The sequence below is a fragment of the Arabidopsis thaliana genome, chromosome 3 (genome assembly GCF_000001735.4).
Source record: "Arabidopsis thaliana chromosome 3, partial sequence".
Lineage (NCBI taxonomy): Eukaryota > Viridiplantae > Streptophyta > Magnoliopsida > Brassicales > Brassicaceae > Arabidopsis > Arabidopsis thaliana.
Window position 1 is genome coordinate 12,847,186 of NC_003074.8, and position 21,012 is coordinate 12,868,197.

General features: G+C 39.2%; 2 pseudogenes across 2 annotated transcripts; both read left to right on the forward strand.

The window, feature by feature from the left end:
• Positions 1 to 5,316: 5,316 nt before the first annotated feature.
• AT3G31630 lies at positions 5,317 to 12,604 on the forward strand (annotated as a pseudogene; the record flags this gene model as incomplete). Its single annotated transcript has 1 exon — positions 5,317 to 12,604.
• A 2,041-nt stretch (positions 12,605 to 14,645) lies between these two features.
• AT3G31720 lies at positions 14,646 to 16,832 on the forward strand (annotated as a pseudogene; the record flags this gene model as incomplete). The annotated part of the gene is made up of 1 exon: positions 14,646 to 16,832.
• Positions 16,833 to 21,012: the final 4,180 nt, after the last annotated feature.

The following is a 21,012-nucleotide window of genomic DNA, read 5'->3' on the forward strand; positions in this document are numbered from 1 at the left end:
CATGCCCTAATTCATGTAGACGTGGCTCGACGATTCTCATCTATCCTCATAGAAGGACATTGCATTCTCTTATCAGAGTTTAATGTCGATATTGTACGAGGATGTTTTAGACCAGCTAGACACGTTTTTTTCATACGTTCGAATGCCCTTAGTTCAGTTACTTTAATAAGGTCCTTCTTAGAAGGTGATTGTTTCATTTTTGTCAAGTTTTGTGATGTCAACCAAGGTCTCCTAGATCCTAATTACTGTGTGGGTAAGTGATATGCTTTACCTTTGTTATAGATTATTTTTAAAATTGTTTATTAAGCCATATCAAATTCAAATTTATAAATCTGATTGGGAGGCTTGTTCGTACTATCGATTTAAGAGTGTTTGATTCGCTTTGCTTTAATCATCGTTTTTATTTCCAGATAGAAGACAAAAGGTAATTCTTTATTTTATTTACAGATTTTGATAAAATAACAATTTGTTTCTCTTTACTTTTCTGTAAAACGTAGCACCATACTAACTTGATGAATTCCTTGATGCAGTGGGTTACGTATATCATGTCAATTGTCAAACTTCTGTATTAATAGATTTATAAACCCTGTGCAAATTGTGTTAATGATGTTAAAATCATCATAATCAGATTTTCTAAATTGGAGTTCTTTGAAGGTACATAAAATATTATCACATATTATTGGATTTTAACAATTCATCCGCTACTGTAACGATTCTAAAATTTTGTATTTATAGGAAAAATCCATGTTAAGCAACTGAACAGTGTACGCAGTTCTTATCCAATCATGATTGTCGCGAGGTTTATAACATGAGGATATTCTTTGCTGGGCAATAAAAAGTGCGATTTTTTTTGGGTTATTACAAATTATAAAAATATTTTATTCTAATGATGGTATTTGTTTTCTAATGATGGTTTGAGTTTTAAAATTTAATTATCCGTTTTGAATCTAAACATTATATCACACATGCCTTTGATACCGGTCAATACGTCTAACTATAGGTGTTGTTATATTCATATAAAATATAGTTCTTGAATGACTCTAACTTATTAATGCTTCTACACCTATGTTTGGAGTTCAAGTCCCATAAAACAAAGCAGTTTCTTTTATATTAATGCTTCAAACCTTATCGGAGGTTCAGAGTGCGCATGAAGAGCATGTCCTTCACATGAATGTCGTACATGCATGACCTTCTGTTGAAGATCCGAGTGTGTCAAGGAGAGCTGTGCCGTGAAACCATTGTTCGGAGAAGTTGTTCATCATAATTGCATATGTTACAAGTAGTTAAATATCATCATAATATGATTAGATTAAATATCACAAGTAATAATGTAATAACATGACAAAAAAAAGAATGCAGACAATAAGCTTTTGAAATGCATAAATATAATATTTCAATACTAAAGCAGAGTAATTCAAGAGACCATTTTAACAATAAATAATACTTCAAAAATACAAAATCATTCCAATAAAAACAGAGCATTAGAGTACTTTAATTTTGACAAAATAAAACATGAAAAATTTAATAAACAATGAAGCTTTAAATGCTATATTTGTATTTTAAAGTATTTACATTCTTAAAAACGATGTTACTAATCAATAAAGCTTCGACTTTTAAAAATGTCATTAAATGCCTAACTATTCACTGACTTCATGATTAAATGGTTAACTTATGACGAGTATGCTATTTAAACGTCTACAATTTAAAAGTTGACTTTTTCTATTTTTTTCATTTTTATATATACTAGGTTAAAACTCGTGTTGTATCGTAGGTTATTAATAAAATAAATTATTTTATTTTTAGACACCATAAAATAAAATATGAATAAAATTAATGTTTTCCAAAATTATAAAATTAATGTCATATCATCTAATAATTAATAGTTAATTGAGATGGTAAGGATAAAATTTGAATTTTATTTTTGTTGTCAGATGTAAGTTTGAAAATAATAACATTTAATATTTTGGATATTAAATTGCAAAGTTTTATAACTTCGTATTTTTTTCTTCCAAACAAAATAATTGGATATTAAACTTCCAAATAAAAATTATTTGAGGTTTTGTTTTGGGTTTTTTCTCTTAATTAATATGAACCTACATTATATTGTTATGAAAGCATCTAATAGCTCTTTCCAACGAGTATATTAGGAACACATTTTGTTTTTTTAGGAACATAAATTCAACGTTAACCATAAAAATAATACAATGACAAAACTAATCCAATGATCTATCAGCTGGCACATCGGTATTATAATTATCACAAGTTTCTACATTTCTTTACTATACTTTTACCATTACAAATTTTCAAATAAAGGAATCTGAATATAATAAAATGTTTAGCATTCATCTGCCTAATAAGTTTTTTTATATTTTTCTTCTTTACATGTAAATCAATTTACGTTGTAATATATATGTTCATTAATCATAATCATATCAGCAGTGTATAATTAAGCATACACTAGGTAATTATATTCAGTTTTAATTTTCGTACTTCATCCGTTTAAAAAATGTTTTAGATAAAGTTCAAAAATTAAAATATTAGAGACCATTTCTCAGTGGTCATGATGCTTCTCAGCCTTCTACCGATCTAAAAATTCGCTCCCTGGCACGTTTCCCATTGTTGGATATTAGAAGGATGTCTCCTGCTATTAACGAGATCTATTAACCAGTTATTACCGTTCCCCCCACTGGTTTTAGCAATCTCCAACGGTCATTAACCAAGTATGGTGTCCTCCGACATGGTTTTGAGGTGCTCCGGTGATGTTTCCTCCCTGCTCCTTGCTTGCTCTTACCCCTTGCTGTCCTTCCATGCTCCCATTTAGAGTTTTCTATCATCCAGGTAGTCTTCTCTTTCACTGAAACCTATAACTGTTCGCGAAAACCCTGTCTAAACCTGTTAACCGTATTAACCCTGTTAAGCCTTGATAATTTTCACCAAGAACATTTATTGAGCTGGTTAGTGCTGTCTGGCTTCCACTTACCCCACCGTATTAAAGTCGCGTTCTGTAGCCATTGAAGAACGTATCCCACTGAGCTGGACACTTTCGAGCTAATAAAAGAAAACGCTCTCACTCTCATTGGCCGGCTTACAAACCCATCCGTCCAAAGATTATGGTCTCTTTTTCCTATTCTCTCTAACAGATGGAATCTCAGGGGAAAAGCTATTGGATCTGACCTAGGGAAAGGCTGTTTTCAGTTTAAGTTTGATTATCAGGAGGATATGTAGAAAGTGGTAGATAATAGACCTTAGCACTATGATCAGTGGATGGTGATCCTCCAGAAATGGGAACCAGTTATCTCGCCAACCTTTCCCTCTTTGATCCCCTTCTGGATCGAGCTCCAAGGTCTCCCCAAACATTACTAGCAACCTGAGATGTTAAAGACTATTGGGGAAGAGCTAGGTGATATTATGGATATGGAAATAACCTCATCTTCAGCTAAAATCAAAGTTATGATTAATGGTCTTCAACCTGTAACTAAAGAAACTTTGGTGGATTTCCATGATGGGAGTGAAGCTCCTGTTTCACTGAAATATAAAAATCTCAAGAATCATTGCCATCACTGCCTTTGCCTCTCTCATGAGACGAAGAATTGCCCGGGGGTGCTAGCAGTACCAGGAAAGCCTACCCATCAGAATTCTCCAACAATCTCTCAGGACTCAAAAGGAAGCTCTATAAATTATTATACCCCCAAAGATAACTTCCTAGCACCACGGAGTTCCCACCATGAAACTTCAAACTCCAAGGAAGTTACTAACAACCGGAAAAGAAATTTTGAGCACTTAAATGATAGAAATTCATATAGGGGGGAGGCTAGAACCCGTCACCTCTCTGATTCAAGATCATCTGCAGGCAGATCTTTCGGTCATTAGGAGAGATCTCAGCACAGACCTTCTAACTCCTTGAGATCACTTTTCCAACCTGAGAAAGAAGTTAGTAGAAGTCACCAAGTTTGGAGAGAAAAATCCCCTAATCTTTCAGTGCAAGCTCAAGGAATCTCTGAATCTTCTAGACAGAGAAGACCCCCCCTTGAGAGAAACCTTGACAATCCTAACCCTCAGACTCCTCCTCCACCTCCTCCAAGTCAACCTATTAACTAGCTTCAGGTGCCCTCAGATGTCATCCTTGACACATCTATTATTCCATCAAAAGAACAGGTTCTAGGGGAACTGAGAGAGGTCACAGTTCAGTATATCACCTGCGCAGACCCCACAGAGAGTGCAGCTAGAAAGCAAAGAGTCCTGCAAGGGGAAGCAAAGAACCTTATGAATAATACTGCAGACCAAATCATCGAAGCTGCAGCTGCTACTACACCTATCCAGGTTCCTTTGGATCAAAACCTGTTGCTACCTGAGATTGTCACAAACTCATCTGCAGGGATCTCTGCTTTACCTGGGAAAGGAGTGGCAAACCAAGTTAAAAGAGGAAGAGGCAGACCACCCCTTTCTAAACCACCGGCTAAAATCAGGCTAAATTATTGGAAGTTAAAAGTCAAAAGAGGAATTTAATACGAGGCTCACCAGAGAAAACTCCTGATACCCAAGCAGGACCGAGTAAAACAAAAGGCATTCCAAGAGAGTCTTCTTCTAAAGCTTCAGTGCCCTCAACGAAGAATGGAGGCCAAAAACCTGGTAAAGGGAACTCCCTAAGAGTAAACCTAATTCCTGCAGTCAAGAAGACAAAGATGGATTTTCAGAATCCATCAACTCCTCTTCCTTAAGGATTGTGAGTTGGAATTGTTGTGGGTTGGGGAACCCCATGACAATTCAGAGACTTAAGGAGATTCGCAAAATGATTTTTCCGGATCTTCTCTTCCTAATGGAAACAATGAATCCTTCAGAGGTAGTCCTACAAAAGCTTAACTGGATGGGTTATACCTCACATTTGCTAGTTCCCCCGCATTCTCCAGGCAGTGGAGGCTTGGCTCTTTTCTGGAAAGCTCATCTAGTGGTGGAAGTTATTAGCTCTTGTAAAAACTTTATCGATACAAAAATCATTGCAAAAGGCAGAAGCATGCAAGCTTCTTTTCCACATTTTTATATGGTGAACCTGACCATCAAAAACGCCTAGAGTTATGGAACCATTTGAAAAATTATGTGAACGATAGAGAAGAACCGTGGCTTATCTCTGGAGATTTTAATGAAATAATCAACAACTAAGAGAAAACTGGAGGTCCACAAAGAGCTGAAGGCTCCTTCACAGATTTACGCTCTTTCATGTCGTCTTGTGATCTATTTGACCTTAAACATACAAGTAACTTCCTATCTTGGAGAGGTAAAAGACATACCCATCTTGTTAGGTGCAGATTGGACAGAGCGATGGCTAATAGTGAATGGGCAATTGCCTACCCATCTGGTAGGAGTGAATATCTTCGCTTTGAAGGTTTTGATCATCGTCCCATTGTTATCTCCTTTGACCCTATTAAGAAAAAGAGGAACAACATCTTCAGATATCATAGGCGCTTACGAGATAATGAAGAAGTTAAACACCTGGTCCTAGAGGCCTGGAACTCCGACTTGTCTGATTCAGTTGATGGCAGACTTAGTAAATGCAGAAGAGCTATCTCTACCTGGAGCAAAGTTCAACATATCAATAGACAAGCTGAAATAGATGACCTCAGACAAAAGCTGGAAACAATGCTTTGCCTTGACACTGATAACCATGAGGAGATCCATACTTTGAACCAGAAGCTCCTGCTGGCTTACAAAAGAGAAGAGGAGTTTTGGAAACAGAGAAGCCGTCAACTGTGGCTTACACTTGGAGATAAGAACTCTGGCTTCTTCCATGCGGCTACAAAAAACAGACAAGCTTGCTTCTCTATTCACCCGGATAAGGCCCCGGGTCCTGACGGCTTCTCAGCTAGCTTCTTCCAATCTAACTGGAATTCTCTCTGTGGAAAAATTATCTCTGATATTCAGGCTTTCTTCATCACTGGATCACTGCCAACAAAAATAAATCATACTCATGTGAGATTGATCCCCAAGATAACAACTCCATAGAGGGTCTCTGATTATAGACCTATAGATTTATGTTCTGTCTATTACACGATTATCTCTAAGCTATTGGCAAAGAGACTGCAACCTTGCCTAAAAGAATGCATTTCTGAAAACCAATATGTCTTTATCCCAAAAAGAGCTATTTCAGATAATGTTATGATTATTCATGAAGCCTTACATTACGTGAAATCTTCTGGACCTCAAAAGAGATGTTTGATGGCTGTAAAAACCGATATGAGCAAGGCATATGATAGGCTGGAGTGGGACTTTATCAAGGCAGTATTTGTAAGATTAGGATTCAGCCAACAGTGGGTCCATTGGATTATGCAATGTGTCAGTACTGTCTCCTTCTCCTTCCTCCTAAATGGGCAAGCGAAAGGCCTGGTTAAACCTGAAAGAGGAATCAGACAGGGAGTGTAACGCCCGTAAACCGGAAAATCGGTTAGGGTTTGTTTTTAAATCAACCGGTCTAATTGGTTGGGTTAATTGGAAACCCTAGAGTGTGCCTATAAAAGAAGGAAACTCGAAATTAGGGCTTTAGTTAGCCACTTTTTGTTTTATAAAGGAGAAAAAGAGCGAAAAAGAGAAGGAGCATAATCGTTAGGGTTTGGGAGAAACCAGTTTCGTCATATCAAATCGTGGTAAAAGGTAACGAAATATGGTATAGTTATTCCCAAGTCGTTTATCGTTATTCTCCAGTTTACAGAACTGGATTTGGATTAAAAATGGTTGAGTTATTCGCAGTTTTGTGAGACACGTTTTCTCAGACGCGAATTAGGACCAGCGGAGATTGAAATAGAGATCGTGGTATCGTCTGTTTTCCGATCGGGACGCTATTGTTTGGGAAGCTTCGTGACGTCTAGGGCTAGCGTTTCACCAGAGCGATTTAATAGTTAACGGTTAGTTTGTATTTTAGGGTTTCGTATTTGAGGTTGTCTGTTTCTGTTTTTCATGTCCAGTTTGCTTCAAGGTTGCTTTTGGTTGTGACTTGTTGTAGGACGGTTCTGGACTGTTTCAGACGCAAGGAGAGTCTCTCCTGGGTTTAGTTATTGTTAGGATCAATTTGTTAAGGTGAGTGCGTGACCATGAGCTTATCTGAGCGATTGAGTTATATGATTTGTTTTATGTGATGATATGTAGGTGTGGTGAATGTGTGTTTGGGTGAATTGTTCAAGGACTGGTTTGTTTATGTTGTATTTTTTATTATACCCTTTTATTTGCTTGTGTGTATAGCTCATAGATGGGAGGATCGCCTCACTAAGTATTTGTGATAATACTTACGCATCTCATTGTGTTGTTGATGCAGGTAAAGATAAAGTGTGATCGTGGAATCATGGCAAGGAAGAGAGGATGATTTAGGAACTCGTTTGTTTTATTTTTGTGTTTTTGGTTATTGGAACCCGGTTAGGATTGTTAGTTATTCTTGGTTTTGTTGGTCGAATTATTTATTTATTCATAAAATAGTATTTTTGACTTGCGATTTAATTGTTATTTTATTGGTTGGTTTAATTAGATATTTATGGGAATATTTAATTATATTAAAAAAAAAAAAATGGGTCTGGTTATTTCAATTTGGTATCAGAGCGATTACAGTTCTAGGATGTGTAGAAAAATTAATTGATGAATTATTTTCCTGATGATTGAAGTGGGATGAGCTAGGGTGTTAGCATACTGAGGATTGATTATGGAGTGTTTAGTCAATTGTTTGTTGTTGGAGTCCTAGCATCATCTTCTCCAAGCCTTAAATGAGATTCCACGGTAAGTTGTTTGTGATATATTCGTTGTTCTAGTTTCTTAGGCTTTTGTTCTTGAGTAGCGCAGTGGTTAGAGGAGCTGGAGTTCGTGGTCGTGGTCGCGGTAGAGGACAAGTCCTCGAGGGTACCGGCGAGAGTGATGGCCACAGTGCCACAGTTGAGCATAGTGTGGGTTCCCAGCCTGAGTTTGTGGAGCCCGGGGTTGGGGACGGTCTTGGTGCCGATATAGCTGGTGCAACCGGAGTGGGGGCTGGTGGAGCTGGTTTCGGTGCCGGTGTGCATGCCGTTGGTACTGAGGGCCCAAGAGTGATGGGTGCCGCACCGGAGGAGCCCAGGTTCCAGAGGTTGGTTTGGCGGGCCTACCGAGGCAGTTGTTGGAGCGGTTACCAGGTGTGGTACCAGTGCAGCCTCCAGTTGCGCCACGAGTGGCGGAGGTGCAGCAGAGGGATGCGGTTGCTGAGGAGGTTCCATCTTACTTGAGGATGATGGAGCAGTTGCAGAGGATTGGCACCGGGTATTTTTCTGGTGGTACTAGTCCTGAGGAGGCCGACAGTTGGAGGTCGCGGGTTGAGCGGACTTTTGGTTCGAGAAGATGCCGGGCGGAGTATCGGGTGGATCTGGCAGTGCATTTTCTAGAGGGGGATGCACATTTGTGGTGGCGGAGTGTGACTGCCAGGAGGAGGCAGGCAGATATGTCTTGGGCAGATTTCGTGGCTGAGTTTAATGTCAAGTACTTTCCGTAGGAGGCGCTCGATCGTATGGAGGCGCGTTTTCTTGAGCTGACACAGGGTGAGCGGTTGGTTCGGGAGTATGACCGGGAGTTTAACCGACTTTTGGTGTATGCGGGTCGGAGCATGGAGGATGGCCAGACCCAGATGAGAAGGTTCTTGAGGGGACTTCGACCGGATTTGAGGGTGCGGTGTAGAGTGTCGCAGTACGCCACGAAGGCGGCACTGGTGGAGACGGTTGCTGAGGTAGAGGAGGACCTTCAGAGGCAGGTGGTGGCAGTGAGTCCAGCGGTACAACCGAAGAAGACTCAGCAGCAGGTGGCACCTAGCAAGGGCGGCAAGCCTGCGAAGGGGCAGAAGAGGAAGTGGGATCATCCTTCTAGATCTGGACAGGGTGGTCGTGCAGGATGTTTTTCTTGTGGGAGCCTTGACCACAAGGTAGCGGATTGCACGCAGCGAGATGAGACGAGGGAGTGCTACCACTGCAGGGAGAGGGGACATATCAAGTCAAATTGTCCTAAGCTGCAGCGGATGACAGTGGCAGTAGTACAGCAGGTGGTGCAGCACGGAGCGCGGGTGCAGCAGGGAGTGCATCAGTTAGCACATATTGCAGCGGCAGCGCAGGGTTACACTACGCGTGAGATAGGCGGTACCAGCAACAGAGCGATTACTGGTATGATTTCTGAGACTCAGACTTTGTGAATTATTTTTGTTATTTTGGATATCATTGTTTTGTGATGAATGTTAGGGTTTTTAGCACATGAGGTTTGTGTAGGGACCTTATTAGTGGGCGGTGTAGAGACCCATGTGTTGTTTGACTCTGGAGCATCGCATTGCTTCATTACCCCGGAGAGTGCCTCGCGCGACAACATCCGTGGGGATCCTGCCGAGCAGTTTGGAGCCGTCAAGGTTGCTGGAGGGCAGTTTCTAGCGGTTCTAGGGAGAGCGAAGAGTGTGGATATTCAGATTGTAGGGGAGTCAATGCCAGCAGATTTGATTATCAGCCTTGTAGAGTTGTATGATGTTATTCTGGGAATGGATTGGTTGGGTCCTTACTGAGTACATCTTGACTGCCACCGTGGGAGAGTTTCTTTTGAGCGGCCGAAAAGGAGGTTGGTTTATCAGGGAGTGAAACCTACCTCAGGGAGTCTCGTCATCTCAGCAGTGCATGCAGAGAAAATGATCGAGAAGAGTTGCGAAGCTTACCTGGTGACAATATCTATGCCGGAGTCTGTGGGGCAGGTAGCAGTGAGCGACATTCGGGTTGTTCAAGAGTTGGAGGATGTGTTTCAATCGTTGCAGGGATTACCATCATCACGGTCTGATCCTTTCACGATTGAGTTGGAACCAGGGACAGCGCCGTTGTCTAAGGCACCCTACAGGATGGCTCCAGCAGAGATGGCAGAGCTAAAGAAGCAGCTAGAAGATTTGTTGGGTAAGGGATTCATTCGTCCTAGTACTTCACCTTGGGGAGCGCCGGTGTTATTTGTGAAGAAGAAAGACGGGACTTTCCGCTTATGTATTGACTACCGGGGGTTGAACCGGGTCACAGTGAAGAACAAGTACCCTTTGCCAAGGATCGATGAGTTGTTGGATCAGTTGAGGGGTGCTACTTGTTTCTCTAAAATCGATTTGACGTCGGGTTATCACCAGATCCCGATAGCGGAGGCAGATGTTCGCAAGACTGCTTTCAGGACGAGATATGGACATTTTGAGTTCGTGGTGATGCCTTTCGGTTTGACTAATGCACCTGCAGCGTTCATGAGGTTGATGAACAGCGTGTTCTTGGAGTTTTTGGATGAGTTTGTGATCATCTTTATTGATGACATTCTGGTGTATTCTAAGAGTCCTGAGGAGCATGAGGTACATCTGAGGAGAGTGAAGGAGAAGCTGCGGGAGCAGAAGTTGTTCGCTAAGTTGAGTAAGTGCAGTTTCTGGCAGAGAGAGATGGGTTTTCTGGGTCACATTGTTTCTGCAGAGGGAGTTTCAGTGGATCTAGAGAAGATTGAGGCTATTAGAGACTGGCCTAGACCGACAAATGCCACTAAGATCAGGAGTTTTCTTGGGTTGGCAGGGTATTACAGGAGGTTCGTCAAGGGGTTTGCGAGTATGACACAGCTGATGACTAAGCTGACAGGGAAGGATGTTTCTTTTGTGTGGTCACCGGAGTGCGAGGAGGGTTTCGTGAGCCTGAAGGAGATGCTGACGAGTACACCAGTGTTAGCATTGCCAGAGCATGGAGAGCCTTACATGGTGTATACTGATGCCTCGAGAGTTGGTTTGGGTTGTGTTCTGATGTAGCGTGGGAAGGTTATTGCTTATGCATCACGGCAGTTTAGGAAGCATGAGGGTAACTATCCTACTCACGATTTGGAGATGGCTGCGGTAATCTTTGCCTTGAAGATTTGGAGGTCTTATCTTTATGGCGGGAAAGTGCAGGTGTTCACAGATCATAAGAGTTTGAAGTATATCTTCACTCAGCCAGAGTTGAACCTGAGGCAGAGGCGTTGGATGGAGCTGGTGGCTGATTATGATCTGGAGATAGCTTACCATCCTGGTAAGGCTAATGTGGTTGCAGACGCGTTGAGCCGTAAGCGCGTGGGTGCGGCTCTAGGGCAGAGTGTTGAGGCCTTGGTGAGTGAGATTGGTGCTTTGCGGTTGTGTGCTGTGGCACGAGAGCCATTGGGATTGGAAGCTGTGGATCGAGCAGATCTTCTGACTAGAGTTCGGTTGGCTCAGGAGAAGGATGAGGGGTTGATTGCAGCTTCTAAGGCAGAGGGCTTTGAGTATCAGTTTGCAGCTAATGGAACTATCCTTGTGCATGGGCGAGTTTGTGTGCCTAAAGATGAGGAGTTGCGGCGGGAGATCTTGAGTGAGGCTCATGCGAGCATGTTTTCCATTCATCCAGAAGCGACTAAGATGTACCGAGACCTCAAGCGGTACTATCAGTGGGTCGGGATGAAGAGGGATGTAGCTAAGTGGGTTGCAGAGTGCGATGTTTGCCAGTTAGTTAAGGCTGAGCATCAGGTGTCGGGTGGCCTGTTGCAGAGTTTACCCATTCCTGAGTGGAAGTGGGATTTTATCACGATGGATTTCGTGGTTAGGTTGCCTGTGTCGCGAACCAAAGATGTTATTTGGGTGATCGTGGACCGTCTTACTAAGTCAGCACATTTTCTGGCCATCAGAAAAACCGATGGAGCGACGGTGTTGGCTAAGAAATATGTGAGCGAGATCGTGAAGTTGCATGGAGTACCTGTGAGTATTGTGTCAGACAGGGATTCCAAGTTTACTTCTGCATTTTGGAGAGCCTTTCAGGCAGAGATGGGCACTAAGGTGCAGATGAGCACGGCTTCTCATCCACAGACAGATGGGCAATCTGAGAGGACTATTCAGACGCTTGAGGATATGTTGCGGATGTGTGTCTTTGATTGGGGAGGTCATTGGGCGGATCACTTGAGTCTGGTAGAGTTTGCTTATAACAACATCTATCAGGCGAGTATTGGGATGGCTCCTTTTGAGGCGTTGTACGGGAGGCCATGCAGGACACCGTTATGCTGGACCCAAGTGGGGGAGAGGAGCATATATGGTGCAGATTATGTTCAGGAAACCACGGAGAGGATCCGGATTCTTAAGCTGAACATGAAGGAAGCTCAGGATCGACAGCGGAGTTATGCTGACAAGAGGAGGAGAGAGCTTGAGTTTGAGGTTGGGGACATAGTGTATCTCAAGATGGCCATGTTGCGAGGTCCGAATAGGTTTATCTCAAAGACTAAGTTGAGTCCGAGATACATGGGTCCGTTCAGGATTGTTGAGAGGGTGGGACCAGTGGCATACAGGTTAGAGTTGCCTGATGTTATGCGTGCGTTTCACAAGGTCTTTCATGTGTCGATGCTGAGGAAGTGTCTTCACAAGGATGATGAGGTGTTGGCTAAGATTCCAGAGGATCTTCAGCCCAACATGACTTTGGAGGCGAGACAGGTGAGGGTTCTCGAGAGGAGGATCAAGGAACTTCGGCGAAAGAAGATTCCTTTGATCAAAGTCATGTGGGACTGCGATGGTGTGACAGAGGAGACTTGGGAGCCAGAGGCGAGGATGAAGGCAAGGTTCAAAAAGTGGTTCGAAAAGCAAGTTGCTGCATGAGTTTGCCTATTCTTGGTTTCCAGTTTCAGTGTTATTGAGTTTTTGAGCTTTTGAGTTGTTGTTCTTATTTCTCTTTCATTTGTATTTTCGTTTGGAGTTGTAACGATCATGACATTTGATGATTAATAAGATGAGTATTTTTTCTTGGATTTGACTTGAGTTGTCTTATTTAAGAATGTGTTGTGCGGTTTCCAAAAATGGAAAGTTTCCTACAAAGGACTTGTCTATTTTTGGAAAGTTTGAGTAAACAACCTAAGAGAAAGGTGTGTTTACGAGATGGCCGGGAGTTGGTCATAAGGATGTTCTCGAGGGGATATGATGGATGGGGAGGCATAGAGGTGTCTTACGCGAATCCATGAGAGAGTCTGGAGATATGTTCGGAAGCGTTTAGTATTGTTGCTCGAGGGACATGAGGGTCTCAACGACTCGTGAGGAGCGGGGTATGCTCCTGAGGTACCGGTAACTCGAGGGACATGGTGTCTTTAGAGTACGAGGGGTACGGTGGCTTCGGGTGACGATCCGAGAGCACGCTTTAGGGTGACGACCCGAGAGCGAGTTTTGTGGTATTATTTTCTCCATGTGTCGTAACTCGATGACTTTGTGGCTGAGAGTGAGCCGACACAACTCAGGGTTTGACTTTGACTGGGGAAGATAATACGTGTGATACCCGAGATACCGTAGGCCGAGGCCTGAGAGTGACGGTTTATACACGAAGATTGCGGTCCGAGAGTGGAGAGTGAGTTGTGAGCAACAATGACTAGTAAATCGCGAGTATATCGACTGGATAGAGAGACCTAGAGGGGGTCTGGTTGGAGGGAGTGCGGACCGTAGTGATGGTTGCACGGAGTTCCTCGGAGTGGAAGGGTGAAGCTAGATTCGAGGACGAATCTATGTTAGTGGGGAGAATTGTAACGCCCGTGAATCGGAAAATCGGTTAGGGTTTGTTTTTAAATTATCCGGTTTAATTGGTTGGGTTAATTGGAAACCCTAGAGTGTGCCTATAAAAGAAGGAAACTCGAAATTGGGGCTTTAATTAGCCACTTTTTGTTTTTTAAAGGAGAAAAAGAGAGAAAAAGAGAAGGAGCAGAATCGTTAGGGTTTGTGAGAAACCAGTTTCGTCATATCAAATCGTGGTAAAAGGTAACGAAATGTGGTAGAGTTATTCCCAAGTCGTTTATCGTTATTCTCCAGTTTACAGAACTGGATTTGGATTAAAATTGGTTGAGTTATTCGCAGTTTCGTGAGACACGTTTTCTCATACTCGAATTAGGACCAGCGGAGATTGAAATACAGATCGTGGTATCATCTGTTTTCTGATCGGGACGATATTTTGTGGGAAGCTTCGTGACGTCTAGGGCTAGCGTTTCACCGGAGTGATTTAATAGTTAACGGTTAGTTTGTATTTTAGGGTTTCGTATTTGAGGTTGTCTGTTTCTGTTTTTCATGTCCAGTTTGCTTCAAGGTTGCTTTTGGTTGTGACTTGTTGTAGGACAGTTCTGGACTGTTTCAGACGCAAGGAGAGTCTCTCCTGGGTTTAGTTATTGTTAGGATCAATTTGTTAAGGTGAGTGCGTGACCATGAGCTTATCTGAGCGATTGAGTTATATGATTTGTTTTATGTGATGATATGTAGGTGTGGTGAATGTGTGTTTGGGTGAATTGTTCAAGGACTGGTTTGTTTATGTTGTATTTTTTATTATACCCTTTTATTTGCTTGTGTGTATAGCTCATAGATGGGAGGATCGCCTCACTAAGTATTTGTGATAATACTTACGCATCTCATTGTGTTGTTGATGCAGGTAAAGATAAAGTGTGATCGTGGAATCATGGCAAGGAAGAGAGGATGATTTAGGAACTCGTTTGTTTTATTTTTGTGTTTTTGGTTATTGGAACCCGGTTAGGATTGTTAGTTATTCTTGATTTTGTTGGTCAAATTATTTATTTATTCATAAAATAGTATTTTTGACTTGCGATTTAATTGTTATTTTATTGGTTGGTTTAATTAGATATTTATGGGAATATTTAATTATATTTTAAAAAAAAAATGGGTCGGGTTGTTTCAGGGAGATCCCCTTTCACCTTATATTTTTATCCTATGCAGTGAGGTGCTCTCCGGTTTATGCATTAAGGCTCAGGGAAATGGTTACCTTCCGGGACTGAGGGTTGCAAAAGGAAGTCCCCGAGTCAACCATCTCCTTTTTGCAGACGACACGATGTTTTTCTGCCGATCCGACCAATAGAGCTGCCTCAAGCTAAAGAAGATCCTGCATAAATATGAGATTGCTTCAGGACAACGGATCAATTATGAAAAGTCAGCCATTACTTTCTCACATAAAACCAAAAATGATACAAGAGATATTGCAAAAAGGATCCTGTGAATTCAGAAAGAGGGTGGACAAGGTAAGTACCTAGGTCTACCGGAACTCTTTGGGAGAAAGAAGAAGGACTTGTTTAGCCTAATTGTTGACCGCATAAAACAGAAGGCGCTTGGCTGGTCCTCCAGATTTCTTTCAACTGTTGGGAAATTAACCATGCTCAAATCTGTTTTAGCAGCTATCCCCACCTATACAATGACCTACTTCCAACTCCCAAACTCCCTACACAAACGCATTCAGTCAGCTCTTACAAGGTTTTGGTGGGATGCCAACTCAGAAAAGAAAAAGATGAGCTGGATTTCTTGGAGAAAGATGACTAAATCATTCAAAATGGGTGGACTGGGCTTTAGAGATATTAAAACATTCAATTCTGCTCTATTAGCTAAACTTAGCTGGCGCATCCTTCAAAATCCCTCCTGTTTGCTGGCTCGGGTGTTTACAGGAAAGTATTGCCAAAACAGAAGCTTCTTGGATTGTTTTGTTCCTTCTTCAGCTTCTTACGGGTGGCGTAGTATCTGTGTGGGACGTGACCTACTTAAACCACATATTGGGAAGATCATTGGCACCGGTGAAACTACTTCTGTGTGGACCGCGCCTTGGCTCTCACTTTCTACTCCGCTAGCCCCTATGGGACCTCCAACAGCTGATTCCCAAGACTTGACGGTTGAAGAGCTTCGAGATCCTATCACTCTGGAATGGAACAAACTCTTGATAAGAAGACTCTTACCAGCTTATGAGAAGGCTATTCTTAAGTTGAGACCGAGTTTCAAAGGGGCAGCTGATACCTGGGCTTGGTTGCCTACTTCTACAGGGGAATACTCAGTTAAGTGGGGGTATTTTGAGGCTCTTCAGGAGACCCCTCTGGAAGATGATCCCACTTACCCCCATCCTCCATCTGACTTCAGCTGGAAAGCCAACATCTGGTCAACTAAAAGCTCACCAAAATCGAAAATGTTATTGTGGAAAGCAGCATAGAACGCCTTACCAGTTGGGGAAAATCTTAAGTTTAGAAAGATAAATGATACTGCAGGTTGCCCTCATTGTCGAGCTGAGGAGACAGTTGTGCATCTTTTCTTCAAATGCTCTTTTGCCAAGAGTCTCTGGGACAAAGCCCCCTGAATAAAGCTCTAAACCTCACCCGTATTGAATCTATTCAAGAAGGGATCTCTTTGGCTTCAAAGCTAACTTGTCTTCCCCCTTCAGGAATCGGAGAAGGTCCCATGTTCCCTTGGATCTTTTGGGCGCTTTGGACTTCCAGGAATCAGAGAATCTTTAACAATAAGCAGATCTCTGTTGAGGAAACCCTTCTCTCCTCGATCCTTAGGGCTCAAGAATGGCAGATAGCGCAACAAAGCTCTCTTTCCCCAAAACCCCATTCAATCCCAAAGACGACCCTTCCCCGAGCTTCAAATTCTCTGTTTTGTTGCACAGATGCTGCTTGGATTGCAGATGGAAGAGCTTGACTGGGCTGGATCTTTTCGGACAATCAAAGAACGAGTATCCTCCATGGTTTGGCGACCCTCTCCAATGTCCAATCTCCTCTGTTAGCCGAAGCGTTCGCAACTCTAGCTGTTGTTCGAGTTGCAATCGAATCGGGGCTTACAGATCTTCAATTCGCTTCCGACTCGTTGATACTTCTCAAAGCGCTTCACTCTGAGCTTCCTCACAAGGAGCTTCACGCGATTCATCATGACATCCTGCATCTTTCCTCTTGTTTCAATTCCCTCTCGTTTAATTTCATTCCGCGCGATCAGAATCGCTTGGCTGATTCTCTTGCTAGATCAGCTTTTTCATCAGTTTGTAACTCGAATGTTCACTAAGTAATGAAGTATTTTGTGCCCAAAAAAAAAAAAAAAAAGAAAAAAAAAGAGACCATTTCTCATATATTAATGCTTGGGCCTCGGAAATGGAAAATAAATAGGCTACCAATCCCATGTTCCAATTCATACATATATTCTCTGTGGTAGTTTTGGACCTTTGGTATCTTTCATTTCAGTTTTGATGATTCCAAATAGGTTCTAATCAAGAATATAATATAGGGGAGGTTGTTAACAGACATGCAAATGTCTAGCTATTATTATGTATAAAAAATTAGTGACCGTATTCGTATGTCATTTTTCTTGTCCCATAATTCCATTAGTATTAATTAAATCTTTAATGGCTGGTAAGATAGGTCTCTTATTCGAAAAAAGTTTTGGTTCTGATTAATTTTACTTAGTTACTTATAAAGTTACAATCATCCTATACATTTTCGAGTTAAACAGGGGATTAACTCTATTTCATTTTATTTATATTATTTTTTATTTTTTATTTAAATTTTTAACTAAAAAGTAAGCAGATATAGTGGAAGTTCATTTGTTTCAATAGTTAACCAAAAGTTTATTAATACTTCTACACCTACGTTTGGAGTTCAAGTCCCAGAAAACAAAGCAGTTTCTTTTATATTAATGATGCAAACCTTATCGGAGGTCTACGGGGGGGGGGGGGGGGGGGGGCATAAAGAGCATGTCCTTCACATGGATGTTCGTACATGCATGACCTTCTGTTGAAGGTCTGAGTGTGTCAAGGAGAGCTGTGCCGTGAAACCATTGTTTGGAGAAGCTGTTCATCATAATTGCATATGTTACAAGTAGTTAAATATCATCATAATATGATTAGATTAAATATCACAAGTAATAATGTAATAACATGACAAAAAAAAAAGAATGCAGACAATAAGCTTTTGAAATGCATAAATATAATATTTCTATACTAAAGCAGAGTAATTCAAGAGACTATTTTAACAATAAATAATACTTCAATAATACAAAATGATTCTAATAAAAACAGAGGATTAGAGTACTTTAATTTTGACAAAATAAAACATGAGAAATTTTACAAACAATGAAGCTTTAAATGCTATATTTGTATCTGAAAAGTATTTACAGTCTTAAAAACGATGTTACTAATCAATAAAGCTTCGACTTTTAATTAATGGACGTTTAAATCGTCAACTTTTAAAAATATCATTAAATGCCTAACTATTCACTGACTTCATGATTAAATGGTTAACTTATGACGAGTATGCTATTTGAACGTCTACATTTTAATAGTTGGCTTTTTCTATTTTTCCATTTTTATATATACTAGGTTAAAACCCATGTTGTATCATAGTTTAGTAATAAAATAAAATATTTTACTTTTAGACACCATAAAATATAATATTAATAAAATTAATTTTTATTTAAAATTATAAAATTTATGTCTTATCATCTAATAATTAATAGTTAATTGAGATGGTAAGGTAAAATTAAAATTTTATTTTTGTTGTCAGATGTGAGTGTGAAATAACAACATTAAATATTTTGGATATTAAATTGCAAAGTCTTATTATTTTGTGTATTTTTCTTCCGAACAAAAATAATTAGGTATTAAATATAGAAATAAAAATTAATTGAGGTTTTTTTGGGTGTTTGCCCTTAATTAATATGAGCCTATGTTATATTGTTATGGGGGCATCTAATAGCTCTTCCCAACGAGTATATTAGGAACACCTTTTATTTTTGTAGGAACATATATTCAACGTTTACCATACAAATAATACAATGACAAAACTAATCCAATGATCAATCTGCTGGCACATGGGTTTTATAATTATCACAAATTTCTACATTTCTTTACTATACTTGTACCATTACAAATTTTCAAATTAAGGAAACTGAATATAAGAAAATGTTTAGCATTCATCCGCCTAATAAGTTTTTTTTTATATTCTTGTTCTTTACATGTAAATCAATTTACGTCGTAATATATATGTTCATTAATCATAATCATATCAGCAGTGTATAATGAAGTAAATACTAGTTAATTATATTCAGTTTTAGTTTTCGTACTTCATCCGTTTAAAAAAATATTTTAGATAAAGTCCAAAAATTAAAATATCATAAACCATTTCTCATATATTAATGCATGGGCCTCGGAAATGGAGAGTAAATAGGCCACCAATCCCATATTCCAATTCATACATATATTCTTTGTGGTAGTTTTGGACCTTTGGTATCTTTCATTTCAGTTTCGATGATTCCAAATTGGTTCTGATCAAGAATATAATATAGGGGAAGGTTGTTAACAGACATGCAAATATCTAGCTGTTATTATATATAAAGAAAGTTTGTGATCATATTCGTATGTCATTTTTCATGTCCCAAATTTCATGAGTATTAATTAAATCTTTAATGGCTGATACGATAGGTCTCTTATTCGAAAAAAGTTTTGGTTCTGATTAATTTTACTTACTTACAAAGTTACAATTATCCTATACATTTTCGAGTTAAACATGGGATTAACTCTATTTTATTTTACTAGTATAATTTTTGTTTTTTTATTTAATTTTTAACTAAAAAGTAAGCAGATATAGTGGAGGTCCATTTGTTTCAATATTTAACCAAAAGTTTATTAATAGTTCTACACCTAAGTTTAGAGTTCAAGTCCCAGAAAATAAAGCAGTTTCTTATATATTAATTGTGCAAGCCTTATCGGAGGTCTAGAGTGCGCATGAAGAATATGTCCATCACATGGATGTCATACATGCAGGACCTTCCGTTGAAGGTCAGAGTGTGTCAAGGAGAGATGTGCTGTGAAACCATTGTTCGGAGAAGCTGTTCATCATAATTACATATGTTACAAGTGGTTAAATATCATCATAATATGATTAGATTAAATATCACTAGTAATAATATAATAACATGACAAAAAAAGAATGCAGACAATAAACTTTTGAAATGCATAAATATAATATTTCAATACTAAAGCAGAGTAATTCAAGAGACCATTTTAACAACAAATAATACTTCAGCAATACAAAATGATTCCAATAAAAACAGAGCATTAGAGTACTTTAATTTTGACAAAATAAAACATGAGAAATTTAACAAAGAGTGAAGCTTTAAATGCTATATTTATATTTTAAAAGTATTTACAGTCTTAAAAACGATGTTACTAATCAATAAAGCTTCGACTTTTAAATTAAGGACGTTTAAATCTTCAATTTTTAAAAATGTCATTAAAGGCCTAACTATTCGCTGACTTTATGATTAAATGGTTAACTTATAACGAGTATGCATTTTAAACATCTACAATTTGAAAGTTGGCTTTCTCTATTTTTTTCCATTTTTATATATACTAGGTTCAAACCCACGTTGTATCGTAGGTTATTAAGAAAATAAAATATTTTATGTTTAGACACCATAAAATGAAATATTAATAAAATTAATTTTTATCCAAAATTATAAAATTAATGTCATATCATGTAATAATTAATAGTTAATTGAGATGATAAGGGTACAATTGGAATTTTATTTTTGTTGTCAGATGTGAGTGAGAAAATAACAACAATTAATATTTTGGATATTAAATTGCAAAGTTTTATTACTTCGTGTATTTTTCTTCCAAACAAAAATAATTGGATATTAAACGTCTAAATAAAAATTAGTTCAGGTTTTTTTGGGTTTTTCTTTAATTAATATGAGCCTACTTTAGATTGTTATGGAAGCATCTAATAGCTCTTTCTAACGAGTATATTAGGAACAAATTTTGGGTTTTTAGGAACATATATTCAACGTTAACCATACAAATAATACAATGACAAAACTAATCCAATGATCTATCAGCTGGCACATCAGTTTAATAATTAACACAAGTTTCTACATTTTTTTTACTATACTTGTACCATTATAAATTTTCAAATTAAGGAAACTGAATATAATAAAATGTTTAGCATTCATCCGCCTAATAAGTTTTTTTTTATATTTTTCTTCTTTACATGTAAATCAATTTACGTTGTAAGATATATGTTCATTAATCATAATCATATAAGCAGTGTATAATTAAGCATACACTAGTTAATTATATTCATGTTTTAATTATACACATGTACTTCATCCATTTAAAAAAATGTTTTAGATAAAATCCAAAAATTAAAATATTTGAGACCATTTCTCATATATTAATGCTTGGGCCTCAGAAATGGAGAGTAAATAGGTCA